Raw genomic sequence first — 18,528 nt, 5'->3', positions numbered from 1 at the left:
CCTTAACCTCTGTAATTGCTAGCGATCTGTTAGAAATGAAGTTAATGGAGTGCTCAGTCTCAAATTTATGTGGTAAACTGTCGTTCGATAATTATAATGATTGGCGAAACAATGCTTTGCATGATTTTTATTCAGTGCGGCGCTTATAAATTGCTTGAATAGTTAGTCGTTATTTGAGTAAGGAAATTTAGTGATGCAAAAAAACATCGCCTTTCGTCTGGATTTATGCTTACGTTTATCGGATAGATGTTTATCTGTCGCCGCACCACTCCTGTTCCTGTATATCTGTTCGCAACAGGTATATTGGCTATTATTTGCTCCACCTCCGGTAAAGCGACAATTCGCTATAGCGAGTGTTTATAAGTGCACCGTGGGGTGTCGTAATATCGAGGTTGCACTGTATATTGGTATTTTACATATCAGATTCCGACTCGTGAGCCATTTCCAGCGAATGTTGCCGAAAGGCAGCATTTAAAGGTATACACGAAAGGTCTTGTTCCTTGATCAACTAAAATATTTACCATGGTTAATGATCGTTATGTACCGACCAGTGGATACAATTTTAAATGCTAAGGTTTCAAAGTAAAACGTAGAAAGTACACTGAGGGAAACATGCACACAAATATGTGAAAATAACAAAGAAAGTTGGATACATTTTCCTGGGTTACGGCCGCGTTGGCTCGTTTTAGCGGACTTAACCCACTAAGCAGTTATCCATGTCATCACCTTGGAAGCTTCCGTACCAATAGAGGTATTTTATGTTATAAAAGTCTGTCTTTTACTACAGTTTAGAATATATACTTCTTCTCTCATATTTTTCCAGAAGCTTTTTTTTAATTATAGAGTAGAATTTTAAACATCCAGACTCGCCCATTGTTTGATGAAGGGTGAACACTTTCCTGTCGTTCAGCCTCTGCCCCTTGGTCTCTTGTCAGTGTGTTATCATCCACTACCTCCAAAGGGTGCTGATCGCTGTAAATATAAAATCATTTTCCACATTAGATGATTTCTCCTTGATTGTTCGAGTTGGCAGCTTAAAAATTATCAAAATTCTTTATAATTGGACATTCAAAATAAACATACAGCTGGATAGGTCGAAAAATGACTCATTTGGAATAAAATTCACGCTGTAAGAGTAATGTTTCATTATAATTAGTGTCTCAGGTTCTGATCTTTTACAAAATTTATCATGTTAACCACTGCCGCCAGAGACTTAAAGTTAAACATACTGCAAAAATTCAAGTGGAGAAAAATACCAGTGGTGGGGACATCACAAATAGATCGAAGAATCCCATTTTAAGAACAAACAATGAAGAGTACCACATTCAACTTTACATTAAAACAAAGTTAAAACTATCTTGCTTCATAATCTATAACACTTCTTACGTAATCTATAGCAGGCGAGTTTTTTTATGAAGAGTGACAGAAACCAATCAGGTTCTCCCAAAGATGGCTGAAGGCTTAAAACTAGGGCTGTGCGAGACTCTCGACTACCCGAGAGTATCGACGGTCGAGATGAGACTTAAATTTCCCGGCATTGTCAGAGCAAGAGTCTTCACTAGTCTCGAGAAGTATTGACCCTTCGAGAAACCCGACGAGATTCTCGGGTGCTCTCAGAAGATAAAATATTATATATTTTAATTATCTCTTTTCTATACTGAGAATAATTTAATAAAAAGATCATTCAAAGAAATGGTATATATATTGTCGTGTCCTCCCGTGGAGAGCTCGACAAGGGGCGACTCAGAATATGGATCTTGGACTAACGCTGAGGGATTCCGGACAGCGACGGTGGTCCTCTAGGAGAGACGGTATCGGGTAGGAAATGAAAGATCTCGGGTTTGCCGCAAGAAGTGTATTTCCTTCCGTTGACTCTTGTGCCAGAGTGATCTCCTCCCTCGGCTTTACCGGGTCAATCATTGAAATTCCCCTTCACGGGCCTTCGGGTGCCCGACTCGCGCACTACAACTCTCGACGAAACGAATGACGAGTGACGAATCGCGAATGACCTCGAGTTAATGATGCGTGCAGTTTTTAAGGCTTCCCAAATCCAACCACCCCCTCCCCCCGTGAGTTCTAGAACCTTCCACCGGTATGCCATTCTTTACTGAAGAGTGCAAACGCATCGGCAATCACAAATGCGATTCCCCCTCTCAGCAAAGTCAGCACCGTACGGACATCGTGGCTCTCACTCATGAAAGTGCACAAGGACCGTCTATCCAAAAATGCATTCCTTGCCAGCAGCACAATCCGCACCGCGCCGGCATAAAGGAAAGTTCAAGAGACCCACGCAAGAAAGGTGAACAGACGAATGAACAGGACGCAGAGACCGACCAAAAGAATATGCACGCATCAACAAAAAGAAAATGAAGTCAGAATTTAACAATATTCAAAACCAATTCTTGTCTAAAAAAATAATTGACACAGTTAATTTAAGAAAAATTATTTATTACTAGCCTAGCCAAAATTTACTGGTGATCATAATTTTAATTACCTTAGTTATCATCCATAAACACTGGTAAAAGATGTGTAGTAATTCAGTGCTCCTTTTTTGTTAATTTAATACTGAATGCTTCTATTTTATTACATTACTTACAAAATAAACATTGGTGTAACCCTTTAGATGAAAGGGATAAAGGGCTAAGACTTCTCTAGACTAGAGTAGACATCATACCATTGGAGACTATCCCCGCGTGAAGAGTCATGTCCGGACAATGCTGAGAAATTCAAGTGTCGTCGGGACCACCGAGACATGACTCTCACGATCACCATTAAAAACCCTAGGTAGGATTCGATACTCTTTCCATATGAAGTATCCTAATCCATCAAAATAACTTGTTTTAAATGTGCTGAGAAATAGCCAATAATCAAAATACACCCATGTCTCGTATGCCCAAAGTACACACATGTCTCGTATAGCGCAAATTCGATGTAGCGCAAATTCGTTCCTCGGGGAAACATTGCAACGCAGTGTAGCCTAGTCAAAAACTTAACACTCTCATGATAAAACGTGAAATGGTGCTAAGTACACACAAAATTGCTATCATTTTACGCATATTACTATTATTGTTTGTCTCAAATCTTCTTTTTTGTTTATATATTAATCGAAATCCATTGTTGTGCAATGGCCAAAAGTATTACTCGTCATTGGGTTGAAATAGCCGGCCTACCAAAGTAATTTGTCTCGTCTCCTTAACAGAATGATAATAGTTAATTTAAATCATTAATTAAGCGTGGGGCTAGTGGAAATGAGTTTTTTTTTCAGCAATATGGTTTGAGACGTATTTTTGCCGTCGTAGGTTACCGGGCGATTGACTTTCAGGTAGAGGGTCTACGCTAAAGCCTTCCAGGTCATCGGTATTCACGTGGGGAGAAATGGAGCGGTGGCCGAGTTGCGCATGAATAGCATCAACACATAAAAGGGTCCACTATAGAGTCTCAAACACAATGGCTTCGTTCCCTCCCCGCAGTCATAGGCCTTCTGCGTCTCAGGAATACAGTTCAGCAGAAGAAGGTAATTTAGATAGAGCCATACAGAGTAAAAACCAAGAGAATATGGCAAAAAATAGGAATGCGTGTAGAAAAATCAAGAATTTATCAAGAAAAACCATAAACCTAGAATAGGACTTGAGAGAGGTCAATTGCTTTGAAAATGGAGAGCGTCGAAGCGATATTGCGCGGAAGTTTAAACTCACGATGCCTTATTCTGAATAAAGACGAAGCTAAAATATCAGTGACCTCAGCCGCACCAACTTCAACCAAGCGGTCTACACATACGGAAAGTTCATGGTGAATCAGTACAAAAAGACGAGAGTGGTAATCGCTCGGAGACATTTAGTGAAAGCTCCGGCTGTTTCCAGAATTTAAACGGCAAGCAGGTATTTTCAGTGCGGCGATATCAGGTGAATCTGCAAATGCTGATAGCGCAGTCACCACAACATTTTCTGATGAACTCCAAGCTGTAATTGAAAGTGGCTCCTTTCCCACTCAACCAGTTTTTAGTGTTGACGAGACGATATTATTTTGTAAAAAAATGCATTCTCGTTCATTCATTTTCAGGGAAGGAAAACCTGGGTCAGGTTTCAAGGCATTTAAAGACTGTTTCACGTAGCTGCTAATGCCTAGAAAGACATTAATTTAAAATGATTTATCTTTCATTAACTCCGCTAGCTATGAAATAGCAATTCAAAGTAGCATTTTCCTGTCATTTCGATGAGCGACAAAAGGGCCTGGGTGACAAAATAGTTGTTTTTAGACTGATTTGAAAAATCGTCAACTGCCGGCAATGCATTACGAACCGCTGAGATAGCAGATGTTAGCCTACCCGCACGACAGGAGGGAATTTCCAAAGCACGTATGATTTTTTTTTAACGTGAATCAAAGTCTTTGAATTCGTGCCCAAAATCTTTAAAGATACTTTCAACTATAAACATTTATATAAATAAGGTATTTTAAGGCTATTTATGGGAATATAGATGTTTTAGAGGAAATTCAATACCCAAGACCTATGCTACCAGGAATGCATCCCTATCTTCCTTATGTTAAAACACTCTCGTATAACGCAAATTCGTATAGCTCAAAGACCCCAAGGAACGCATCCCTTGCCCTATAGGAGACATGGGTGTACTGCATTGAAACGTTTTATCCATTTCGACCACCATTCATTCCTAACATGAATCACTAACTGCAGAAAGTCATCATTTCCAAGATGGACGACTTTTCCTTTTTTTATCTTAGTTGCTGCTAAATGCAACACTCAAAAAATTGAGTTACTTTAGTGATGGTTGTACAGGATGGTACGAGAACTGCAAAACATTTCTCAATCTTTGCGAGCATTACCAGGATTCCTCCTTAATGGCATCATGGACATTCTTTGCTACAAGCCATAGAAAATCCCCATGTGATGGAATTGGTGGTACTGTAAAGCTTTTAGTTGCCCGAGAGAGCATCCAGAGATGTTCAGGTGATGTCTTAAACGCATCGAAGTGTATTATTTAAATAATTATATTTAAATTAGTACTTCCATTTATCCTCTAATGCACAGTAAGAGTCTAATGTATGTTGATACCATTTTTTCCATAAACTAAACACTTAAAAAATGGGTAAATTCCATGAAAAAAGCATCATTTCACATTTCTGAGCCATTTGGACTCTTTTTCCCTTCAGCTGCCACAAGCCAAGTATTGTTATTAAAAAAATTGTATGAACAAGAGCCACATTCGCTAGACTACATGTTTGGTCTTAGATTTACTGACTAATATTTCAAATATATCCTCATGAAGGTATGGATACACTTATACTTATTATGTTACAGTAGGTGTCAAAAAATCCCTCTCACGGAGGCAGAAAAAAAGTAAAATCTGAAATACTCATAGCAGCAGTCAAAACACCACCATTTTTATTTCACAGTATATTGGAGCACATATTAACCTTCAATTTAAAAAATAATTGGATGAGTTAACTACTCTGCCTTTAGGTGATAATTCTGAAATTATGAAGTAATGTTTTTGAGCTCAAAAAAATCGGTTAATTAACAACTGTTGACATCATTTTGGCTAACATAACAATGCAAGGGGAATAAAAGGCATTGCTATGGAAGCTATGTACTTGGATAGACAAGGGGTCAAAATTTCATTCAAATATATTGTGTGGTTTCTGAGTTATGAATTTTTACCCTGTGCCCTGCACTCTGGAATTTGACTCCCACTAGCGTCACTTCTGAGCAAACATCTCAAACTTCGACTCCTCATATATTGCAAACTATGAGAGTGAGAGAGTAAATATTTTACATGGGTCATTAGATAGCTAGTGACCAAAATTTCATTAAATTCCGAGTCGGTGGGTGCCATGCCTCGGTGAACGGACGTGGAATGACCCAGTTCTGAGTCAGCAATTCCCTCGTGCCCAAAGTGTGGGGTCTCGGTTTAACGAAAAAAGGAAGGGTAAGCTGTGACCTCATACGTACCAATCGTCCTGTGAGTCTGTCTCTGAGTCCGATGCATCAGTACTCGAGGAGCTGCCACAGCGTTGCATCAGTGACTCCTGCTCTTCTGTACTTGGGTCTGGATGCATTGAAATCACCTCCTCCAGGTCTTTCTGCGATGCCCGGAGAGCAAGGCCTGCTTTAAGCATGGTGGCAGAACTCCTGGATCAAGAGAAAAGTATTCATGTTAGCTAACAGAAGCTGAGAGCACTGTAGAATCACTAAAGGTAGTAATCACTGTGCATTCTACCACGCCTGACCACTTCGTTCCGACTATTGCATACTAAATCAAAACGTGTATCAAGCATTAATGACAGTTCTGCAATAAATGCATGCATTAAAAAGCTTGAATCGCACCTAACATAATAGGGTGCCAATACAAGGGAAAAATGAAGCACGACTGACGTCATGGGTCGAAAAATCAAAGATAAGGTGGTCTTCGTGGCCACTATGCTCGAGGAGGCTTGAGATCAGGAAAGAGTGAGTGAAAATATGTGTGTGGCCCTTCGTGGTTGAGAAGACTGGACCATTTGAAAAAGTACTTAATCGGATAAGAACAGAGGCCTTGGAGAGTCGGTGCTGAAGGAATTCGCTCAAGATGAATTGGACGAAAGGGGTGAGGAATAAGGGGAAAGGAGATAATGTAGAAGAAAGAACACCAGAGATTGCTGTATGCCGAAGAAGAACAAGTTGGATTGGCAACGGAGTCAGAAACTGCAGGTAATGTGTGAGAAACATATTGGAATGAGAAACTGATGGAAAAGTGTGCAGAGTAGAAGCAGGTTGAAAGCTTGGTGTAGTCATATGCTGGTCTTAACAGGGCCCACTTATCTTCATAGCCTTCTCCTCTTTCCCATCCCCCATTCCCCACCCTCTCCCTACCACTTTCTTATCCTCATCTCCTCATCCTCTCCTCATCCTCTGTCCTCCTCCTCCTCACTCTCTACTCGTCTCCTTCCAGACAAAGACCCAAACGGGTCGAACATTTGAAACCATGAATACGTGTGAGTTCTCTTTTATTTGTGTCTAAGTTTTTCGTGGCCTATCATGGAATTTATTTATTTATTTATTCAACATGAATAACATTAATAACATAAAAAACAGCAGGATGGGCAGAACACAGTATGTATACAAGAAAATTATAAAAAAAATTTTTTTCCTTAGTAAAAAAGAAAATTAAATGAATATATTTTAAAATGCTGTAGCAAAAATAGGTACAGTGCAACCTCGATATAACGACACCCCACGGTGCACTAATAAACACTCGCTATAGCGAATTGTCGCTTTACCGGAGGTGGAGCAAATAATAGCCAATATACCTGTTGCGAACAGATAAACAGGAACAGGAAATGTGCGGCGACAGATAAACATCTATCCGATAAACGTAAGCATAAATCCAGACGAAAGGCGATGTTTTTTTGCATCAATAAATTTCCTCACTCAAATTACGACTAACTATTCAAACAATTTATGAGCGCCGCATTGAATGAAAATTATGGAAAGCATTGTTTTGTCAATCATTATATTTATCGAACGACAGTTTACCACATAAATTTGAGACTGAGCACTCCATTAACTTCATTTCTAACAGATCGCTAGCAGTTACAGAGGTTAAGGAGTCTTGATGAAAGTCTTCCGGCGGTGAATCCCTCGCTATGGCGAGAGCCAACGCCGAAAGGGTCTCGTAAAAACGAATTTTTTAACACGCTTATTATAGGGTCAATTGACGGTGCATCGGCTATCTCTCGTAATGTCGGGGGTGTCGCTATAGCCCGTACTCGCTTTAACGAGGTTCCACTGTATTAAAAAATTAGTTCTGGGTTGTTTTAATGTTATAAAATTACACATAAACAAGCAAAGAGCTGCACAATCTTAGTATTTTATTTATATCATATTGAAATTTAGACTCAAGTATTACCTTAAGTACCTTTAAACAATTTGCCTATATAAAAGGAGGAACAGTGTTGACATTGGATGAGGTAAACTACATTCTTGGAAGTACAGGAGTCCACAGGGGGTGGTGGTAGACAGGAGACGAGATGACTAGGGATAGAAGGAGGGGTAAAAATTGGGCAGGTATTGCATCTAGGACGACTGCAGAGCGAAGGTGTACTATTGGGAGTAGTGGGTGACTTCTGTAAGGGGTTCGTTGAGCAGAATAAATCTGAAAGGTTTGCAGGTCGTCTGAATGTGAAATTAGGGGGTTTGGCAAAAAGATTGGATAAGTATATTCAAAAAGTAATACATATTCAATACGCAAAAAGTATATTCAAACACAATTTCAGATGCACACTCCTCTATAACACAAGGCAAAACATCTAATTTTGCGGAACACACCAATACAAAACATTTCACAATCTGGGGATGATGCTGTGTTAGTATATCATTACTCGCGGTTGCTCTATATGTTGTACCTTAACCTTCCACCATTTTTTATTTAGCTGTGACTCATAAATGATGTTAAATGAGGAATAATTAAACAGAAAATATAATAACCTAATTTGACACTCGATTATTTTAAATATCATAGCAATTTCCCTAAGCATTAGTTCACCAACTTCAGATATATCCAATGCACCCTTATAAACCACCTTGTCTCATCATTAAAAAACAAGAGATACAATTATCTGCAATTCACGACTTGAAAGAATGTTTCATGCAAATATTTCTTATCCTCCATAATTCTGTTCTTCCTTAATATGTGCTGTAAAACTTTCTCTCGCCAGCGTAAGCGTAAAGTCTCAACTTCGTAATAACAAGAGTCTACTGTATAAGATAAAAATAGTGAAACATTTATTGCTGAAAATTTCATTCCATGTACGTAATCACAGCTGCATTAATGGTCTCTTGTTGTCTCGGTACATTTTGCAGAGGTAGTTAGGCTGTCTCGGGGGTGTCTCCTTGGTATGATAAGTGGAGGTTTTACAACATAAAGAGGTTCACTATTAAGAGGTTTGCTTATAAATTTACATGTAAATCCGACGGGACCGTAGGGGTGGTATGATGTACGGAGGTTTATGATGTAAAGAGGTTCACTACATTGAGGTTGTACTGTATATATATTATTTCAGGGCAGATTACGTTAATCACAGCCAGAAGTACTTATTAATAATGATTTGAGTGATTGATAATGAACATTAATGATAATTGATTGTATTCATTTCACGAAAGTAGTGCTGAGGATATTGAACAGACGAATGGAGGCGAGGGCAGATGAGTATTTGGGCGAAGATCAGTTTGGTTTCAGAAAAGGGAAGTCAACTCGTGATGCAATAGCAATAATGAGGTCCCTCATGGAGAGGAACCTAGAATATGACCAGGACGTATATGTGTGTTTCGTGGATTTTGAAAAAGCGTTTGATAGGGTGAACTGGGTAAAGTCAATGGATATTCTCAGGAGAATAGGTGTAGACTGGAGGGATAGACGACTGATTCGTAATCTGTACATGGCCCAGACTGCGCAAGTGAGGATAGCGGACGGAGAATATGGGTGGGCAAGCATTGGCCGAGGTGTGAGGCAAGGCTGTCCTCTATCGCCGCTGCTCTTTAACGTGTACGCTGAAGAGATGGTAAGGGAAGCGTGGGATGAGTTAGAAGCTGGGATAAAAGTGGGAGGAATGATGTTCAAATCAGTGAGATTCGCGGATGACCAGGCGTAGATTAGTCAGTCAGCAAGGGGGCTTCAGGCCCTATTGGATGCGTTATACCAACGTTGCGAGGAGTTTGGGATGAGGATTAATTACAAGAAAACTAAGGTAATGTGGTTTTGTAAAGCATCACGAGCGAGGAATGTGAGACTCAAGATAAAGGTGGGTGGTGATAAACTTGAGCAGGTTGAGTAATTCAACTATTTAGGCAGTACGTTAGAGGAAAACGAATACAGTAGTAAGGATATCAGGAAGAGAATAGCATTAACGAAGGAGGCGTTCATGAACAGGAAGGAGCTTCTGAGAGGATCGCTGTGTGAGAGTTTAAAGAAAAGGTTAGTGAAGAGTTTGATTTGGAGTGTAGCTCTCTACGGTGCGGAAACGTGGACACTGAGGAAAGAAGACGAGAGAAGATTGGAGGCATTCGAGATGTGGGTACGAAGAAGAATGGAGAGGGTGAAATGGACGGAGAGGAAAAGGAACGACGAAGTGCTGGATATGGTTGGCGAGGAGAGTCAGCTTTTAGATGAGATACGCAGGAGACAGAAGGTTTGGATGGAGTTAGTGCTTAGCGGTGAGGGGATATTGAAAATGGTGTTGGAGGGTAGAAAGTTGGGGAAACGAGGGAGGGGAAGGAAAAGAATAGGATTTTTAGATAGATTGAAAGAGAGTAGGCCTTACAGTGAATTAAAGAAGGCAGTGCTGGAAGGAAAGGGAGGCTCCCAGATCACCTCTTTAGTACTCGATGGAAACCTACCTTAATCGGTAGAATACTATAATAATAATAATAATGTTTGGCAATGTGGACGGCCTCACAAGGGGGGGGGGTATGTGCCCCCCATCTGTATCCGCCACTTGAAGTATTGCCGAAACATTAGACGGCCTCTCCACAATACCATCGATTCATCTACACTTAAGTTCCCGTCCCGGCAAGACAGCAGTTTCCATTATCTCCTTGAAACTGTCTAAAAGAGGTCTTATGGTATAAATACGATCAGTAGTCACCGTGGCTGTATGTCACTGTAAAGCATCTCTCTGTTTGAGGGATTTCTTACAAAATGTAATACTCATAAAATCCAGAGAAAACGATCCCTTGCCATAGCTTCTCAAAATATCGGTATACTGAAAAACTTACTGGTATCATAATATAACCACAATAAATTTTTTTATAACCATGTTTTTTCATGAATAGAAGAAAAAATTCTTCAAGAAGACGTCAATTCCAAAAAGAAAAGACAGAATCACTTTCAAATAAAAAATTTTTCACTAAGAGTCTCGTAAAAAAAACACAAAAAATTCAAAAATCCATAGAAAAAAGAAAAATTGGAGTAACCAGAAATGGAGCACACTATATACAGAAGCTAGGAACCAACTATGAAGAGCGGCCTAGTGGCCGCAAGCGCAAGGGGCTGAGCGTGGTACCGTTAAAACGCATGAGGAAGGACCCAATGCCGTGTCATTCATTAAAGACATTCGCGCGGGTGGCAAGGCGCGGCTGTCGTTCATGAATGACATCCGCATTGAATGGGTTGCCTATGAAATTTGGGTGACAGTATAGTTTTATCGAATCTCCAATTTTCATCGGATCTTCACCAAAATTAGTGTACATAACCTATTTTACATACTAAACAATCCTAGGGGTGGGCGAAAGCGGTTCGAGGACAAATAAAAATTTAATAATTCATTACTTATCTTGGTGTCGGATGGGTAACTTATACATTGCAGGAGCCACAGATATATACACGCAGAAGTATATTTCTGTGGCAGGAGCCATCATAGATGAGAAATGACGATCGAAAACTGCACGTTTGGAATTATAAACAAGAAAAAAATATCCCTCGAGCTGGTCCAATACATAACAAAGTGGGAAGTAGAAGTGGGTAAATCACTTTCCGGGCATATGTACGGGCTGGTCGACTAGAAAATAATATTCCTTGAGCTGGTCCAGTTGGTAGGGTGGGAGACTATAGGTAAGTGAAGGTTTGAAGGCGAAATCCGGATTGTACCTCTTGTAAAGTAATACCCTAATTAGTTTGTATCAGAGGGTTTTGATGTAATTTTGAGGGACGAGTTAAAATAATCTCGCTTATGCCGTCATAAGTCCGTCTGTCGGAGTCAGTCGACACATAAATAAGAAAGAATCCGCCGTGCGCTACCCAACCCACCCCTCCGGTCCTACGACCGTACACTAGGAATAAGCCGTCCATTTGCTAGGATTTTACAACATGTAGAGAGGAAAATTTGCATCCTTTACAAGACACATCATGCCCCGTCCATACCCAAACCCAAACCTTAGCAACAGTTTGTTTTCGATCGTCTTTTCTCATCTATGATAGCTCCTGCAATGTAAAAGTTACCCATCCGACACCAAGATAAGTAATGAATTATTAAATTTTTATTTGTATTCGAACCGCTTTCGCCCACCCCTAGGATTGTTTAGTATGTGAAATAAGTTGTGTATACTAATTTTGGTGAATATCCGACGAAAATTGGAGATTCGGTAAAAGTATACCGTAGCCGAAATTTGTGGGTCGTATGAATGTTAATATTGAATTATTGCCAATTGTCTCCAATCTTTGCGAGTGATTAGCATGAAAAAAATCCGAAACATTCAAATAGTTTATGTAGATACGAAGATTAATAGCTTCCTCGTGTGGGTGGTTACATCGATGGGCCGAACTCCCTCCATGTGAAATCTCCACGAAACCTTCACATTCTATTGTCAAGTCAATTCTATGTTCGCGGGGAAAATACTGGCATTCCTATATTATAATCCCGTACCCTTACCTCAAGTAGCGATGTCGAGCTAGCCTTTAGTGTGGGCGCGAAGCAGTTATCAGGCGACGCCTCTTAAATTGGTGGCACGCTGCTTGCAAGATGCCAAAACCAGGATCCAAAGGAGATAAATGTAAAGGACCCAACGATAGTCCACAAGGCGTCAGAATGTCAGCAACGGGCGAATGTAATCCTCACCAACAACCACGATGGAATAATATCACTGCAGTAATGTCTTTCTAAGGTTCGTATCGTTTGTATTCCTCTTTTGCTTTCGGTGCTAACGAAGAAAAAGACGACCCACCTCGACACACTGCCAGGAAACCACAGGAAACACTGCCGCAACGATGACAAAACCTGTTGCCGCCGAATACGGGCTTCGTTAACATGTGGACCGATGTGGACCAAGGAGTGTCGACTGTGTGTTAAATTCGTGGCCCGGCCGACCTAGTGCTCATACGCAGCAATAGATGGCGTTAGTTGTCACCGGGAAATTCAAATCGGCCTCACTGCCTATTCCATTTATTCCAGTAGTTTTAAAAGGGATATTTTTTTCCAAGGAGTCTTGGTTTATTACAACTCAAATTAACACCAACATATCAAATATGTAAAAGTGATAATTTTAATTGCAATAGACCAAACCTCCCTAGAAAAAAACATTCCCTGAAATTAAAAGACTAATTATACAACTGGACTTCATAATATACTTATTTATTGTTTGAAGCATCTTGAAACTCGAACATCTCACCCTAATAGGAATTTATTCACTAAGAATTACTGATCATTATGTAGAATCAAATATTTACCAAAATAATCTCTGGGTACTGCGAAGCTTAGAGATTATTAGTGAAATTGCTGCAATAAATCACGGGTTGCACGCTTTGGTATACTGGGAGATAGAAAATAAAAAAAATTGCACTTCCTAATAAAGATTTAATTAACGAAATGATGAGCAGTAAACACAGCAAAATCAATACAATTGCAGTCAAACACAGCAGATGTCAACATTAATCCATGATGATTAAAAATACATCACACATTCCAATAAAATACATTTTACTGTACATTGCTTAGAGGAATAAAAGCCAATAATTTTCTCCATAGTGATGATCCTTGATATTTACTCCAACAAAGAAACCCTGAAAGAAATTACCAACATTAATGAATCTGCATTAAAAAAAGGCAAGTGTGCCACCATCCTTATTAAAAAATTATAATAATAACAACGTTTAATGTCCTGCAGGTTAACATGAATAACATAGGGCATAATCATAGAAAAAATACATACAAAAGAAGAAACAAGCAGTAAAATGCAGATTACAAAAAAGTTATCATTCAAAATCTCAACGACGCTGTAGTAGCATTTATGGATATGCAGATGCTTTAATTTATTTTTAAAGATATTTTGGCAGGCTAAATGTTTAATTGAATTAGGAATCTTATTGACAGTCATTGAGGCCGAATTGAGGACCTATCTTGCTTATGTTCAGTGGCTGATTAGCCAGATGAACATTTTCTTTACCACATTTCACATGGCTATGTATAGCAGAATTAGGCATCAGCATATGTTGATTACGACAGACAAACGTAAAAAAATTCATGACAATATAATAAGTACATGGCAGAGTGAGTGTCCTTATTGAAACCCTTAACAATGATTTAACAGCCACCTTTCACATAGAAATTGCTCCATCTCTAGCTACACTAGCATTTCCCCAGAGGAAAATTTTGTAGTCTAAATAGGAATGAATTTGTGCATAGTTGATAAGACCTAGTCTGTGTGGAGGTAGTTGGGGCAAGTAAGTTTCCCAATCAAGTGGATCCCAGTAGTAATTTCATTATTCTTGTAATATGTAGTCACCAATGAAGATTCACATTAAGATATTTGGTACTGTCACAGTGTAAAAAATATTCCTGTATGATAATTCCCATATGCCTGTAAATATACGTAAAGGGCCCAAAACTCTGTCAATATTATCATAAAAAATTAAACTGGGCACAGACAGTGTACTTCACGTTGTGTCTCTGATCCATCTTGAGGCAACAAATAATTAAAAATATACTGAAACAAAAAATGTAGGTGAGAGACATTTTGAACAAGCCAATGGCCTCATGAAGGTGATACACATTAAATTATTATGGCCACCAGAGATTTAAATACTGCATAAATATCACTACATACTAAAATGCACTCAAGATGCAGCAGAGTTTTAAAAGAGTCATTTAAATTCCCGTGTGGTATAGGGCCACAAGAGATATAAAATCTAAATGTAAGCAAAAATAAAATAATAATTACATGACCTTTAGTTAAACAGCAACACACTTCCACCATCCTTGTGAGGAGAATTCTAACACGAGGTCACCAAAATGCATCGAACAGCTAGCTGCAAAAAATGTGAAAGGCAACTGTAATTTGATGATAATGGCCAAATGAAAGCATTGAATGCATATGTAATAGCAATTTGCTGATTATTCTGTTATGAAATGCAACCTTTCATAGAATACCATGGACATAATTTGCTTAGAAAAAATACTGGCAAAGCTAAATGATTAATTATGAATTTCATGCACAATATAAATTTGCATCGATGTGGATGAGTAGATACAAAGTTACTTGTGATATGCAAGAGCTTTCACCTTCTTTACCATGTGATGTAGAAGCAACCATATTCACACCAGAGGAAATTTTAACAATGGATTTATAAGAGGCAACAGAAAAAACAGAGATGGCACGGCATTAAAATTTGATTGAGGGTTTCATTTGTAAATTACTCTCTGAAAAAATGTCTTCCACAAATAATGAAGTTATTATTTAGCTTAGCAAAATCTTGTAAGAACAAATTAGGGTTGCCACATAATTCTCACCACTTCTTCTGATGTCACATAGAAAGCCATGTACAAAACAAAACGGTATTCTGAATACCAAATACAAGTCAGTCCATATCAATGCCACCACAAAATTAGTCTCTGACCCGCACAAACTTGGGTATGCTGTAACTTGGTCCTTGACATATCTTTATTATTTAAATAGAGAGGGCAAAAAATTATTTTTAAAGACCTATCAGCATTTATGGTATAACATGGTTTCTGAAGATTGCCAAATCAATGCAATACAAATAAGATAAGTCATGCAGAATATCGGCATAAAAACAATAGTCCTGGCAATTCGCTGTACACGAAATTGCCAACAAATTAGCATAATACATACAAATCAGCACAATGAAAATGATATCCTTAACGTCGGTGTTAATTAACCGTCATGATCACTTACACAGAATGCAGTTGTACTGAGACCGTCACCTAATATAGCTCTCAAGTTTTTAATACCGGAAATTTTATCTCTATTTTCAAGGCTTTATACATTATCATTTCATTGGTAAATAAACTCAAACTGACAACTCAATTAACTATAACACAGTGACCATTAATCACATACCGCATTAGGTAATCAACTACATCCAACAGCAAAAGAAAACACACATCTACGTACAATCGCGCAAGGTAAAACATTTCAGACAATATTTTTATCCAGAAATTGAGCACTACATACATCAAATACTTACACGACATAAATGACCGCGTACACGGCGTTTACAGCCACTTTCATAGCCTGTGTAGCCGTCTGAGTAGTAAGAGCAGTCAAACCGCACAAACAACATAGCCATTTCCTTCAAGGTAGATATCCTCGGATTACAATGTTGAGTATCCCTTAAAGAAATAATGGCAACATTAGCAACAAAAACCCCATAAAATGACAGATCAAATGAATGTTTGACAAAATCAACAAAACATTACCTGGTGAGTGGTCACGGAAATCGGAATATTTCGCTGCATTTTCATTGACAGCCACTGACAACACATTTGCTACGTAATATCAAGCGTTATCGATGTGGACAATGTGGACCATAGACCATATATGCAGTGCCTGTTCTACACGCTCGGATCAGCTCATCCGGCTTAGCTCAGCCAAATCGCCCAGCGCGAACCCATTCTTAACGAGAGGCTTAAGTCGACCCCTCGCCATCTGATGGCAATGACTGAAAGTCTAAGAACACTTGAGAATGCGCGAGCGCTGAAGTATTTTATGGAAAATTTTCTAGCAAAGCAGATAATTAACGGATTTATTTTGGCAGATCAGTGTATTCCCGAGTTATTATCTGTGGTACTTCTACGGAAGGAGATGAATTTAGAATAATTCAGATGATTTTTCGTCGGCTAGGGCGATAATACTTCCTCAGGTTTTGTTACAAGTTAAGTAGAGAATTTTGAAGTTTTTACATCGAAAAGAGTCCTAAATGTATATTTGGTATATTATGACTCCGTTAATTAAATATTAAGAATGTTTTGGATCATCAATGGAATGGCTATGAAGGTGACCGAGAGAAGATGGCAAGAACGCTTACGAGAAGGCGACGACGGTAAAGGCTTTCAAATTTTTGTTCACTGGGAACGTATTATAATATTCCAGTAAGGACGTTGGTCTCATCCGCAATCCCATTTCGAGCACGCGCCGCTAAATTTGTCATTTATGAGCTCAGTGAGAAGAACCACACTCAGAAGAAAACCGAACGCAACCAAATACACGCGCCATGTGAGAGAGAGGTGATGACAACAGCGCAGCGTTTTACTTAAGCTGGGGGTCCCAGGCGAGATGATCCGACCCCCTCGGCTGATGCCGGGTCTACACTAGTAACTTAAGTGACTACTTAAGTTGGCTCTGTATTTAAGTTGGTAGTGTAGGTGTCACCAGCTTCATTTAAGTACACCTCCACTTAAGTCATCTTAGAACCCAACTTAAATTGCGTAGGCAACTGTTTCCGCACGGTTGAAGCTCTTCATGTGTTGTAAATGGCACATAAATACCCATCTCACGTCATCCCGTTGATTATGTTCATGCATGCATGTTCATGATTATGTTCTAAGTTGTGCTGTATTGTATGATGTGGTTATTGAGCGTTCTATTACGTTAGTTAATTTCTAGTGTTGGGGATATTAATTCGACGAATTTATTTTGTAGTGTTTCTCATCTTATTGTTGGTTTTATTTCCGTGAAAACTAATTGCTATGCCTGTTGCTCACGGTGAAACTCGATTTATAAAACTTAGAAACGTTTTAAGGAATTTTAAGACTGACAATGAGACGACGGCAGAGGATCCGGTAAAACAGTTTATTTTCCATGGTGTCATAATCGAAAATAACGTAAACGAATGCACTCAGTAACTTCCCACACACTGTTATTGAAACTATTGCATAGGGCTTTAATGTTAGTCCTAGGGATGCCGAGGGAGATAAGATGTGGCGATTTCATTTGACGTGGGAGGAATTAATGGTTGAAATTTAACATCAATGGTTTTAATAAAGCAGTGGAATTTGACTAGCAATAAGTGTTTTTGTTTACGTTATGAATATGTCATTCCACGAAGTCACGCTTAGTAATTCTAAATTCCTATGGCTCCATCACCTCTCGCCATATAGCGTTCCCTCAGGAACTGAAATCGGTCTTTCCTTTTAACCTTCTGAATCCAAAATGGTTAATTCACGGAGTTTGGAAGTTTATTTCAAATAACAGTCGCTTTGGATCAAAGAATCACTAATTGCTCTCCTAGACCTTCATCTGTCAACATAACTGTTTCCCGATATAGACAATCACGGTGCTGAAGTCGACTTAAAGCTCAAGCGTAGCCTACGTTATATACAAGGCCGTCCAACGTCGGGAAAAGGCTGGGACAGCGCACGTAGTTGAGTCTTCGGCCGGTAGAGGCGCTCTTTTGAGAACATGAATTACATGAGATCTTACGGGAAATAGCAACGGAACTGATGAAATTACGTTATTTTTATCTTAAGAGAGGCTCTAAATTCTTTCTAATACTTGTAAATCTACATAATACCCAGAAAGCCACCTTTAGGGTGTTTGGCAGGGGAAAATAATGAAGAATGAGAAAAAGCGAGGATATTTATTTTAAGGAGGTCTCGAGAAAATTAGTCCTAAGGCGATTGATTTTGGACCCTATTGCAAAACATTTTTCGATGGAAATGATTACTCACTAACCAAAACTTACCAAATATACAAGAATTGCCATGAGAAAAAAATCTCCTGAACCGGGAATCGAACTGCGGTCATAC

At 39.0% G+C, this 18,528-nt stretch overlaps 1 protein-coding gene and 2 long non-coding RNA genes across 3 annotated transcripts in view; all 3 read right to left on the bottom strand.

Annotated features, from left to right (window-relative positions):
• The window catches only part of LOC124170083, a 247,049-nt gene that overhangs the window by 13,239 nt on the left and 215,282 nt on the right, over nt 1–18,528 (bottom strand). The window lies entirely within an intron of this gene.
• Nucleotides 876–12,795, bottom strand: LOC124170102. The gene is made up of 3 exons (XR_006867312.1): nt 12,418–12,795; nt 5,966–6,145; nt 876–972 (listed from the first exon to the last, which is right to left on the bottom strand). It is a non-coding gene; the product is annotated as an uncharacterized LOC124170102 (long non-coding RNA).
• LOC124170091 lies at nt 13,325–16,370 on the bottom strand. Its single transcript, XR_006867300.1, has 3 exons — nt 16,201–16,370; nt 15,969–16,113; nt 13,325–14,789 (listed from the first exon to the last, which is right to left on the bottom strand). It is a non-coding gene; the product is annotated as an uncharacterized LOC124170091 (long non-coding RNA).

Source organism: Ischnura elegans, chromosome 13 (assembly GCF_921293095.1).
Source record: "Ischnura elegans chromosome 13, ioIscEleg1.1, whole genome shotgun sequence".
NCBI lineage: Eukaryota > Metazoa > Arthropoda > Insecta > Odonata > Coenagrionidae > Ischnura > Ischnura elegans.
Note: the sequence above shows the minus strand (reverse complement) of the source record. Positions and strands in the feature narration are given on the sequence as shown.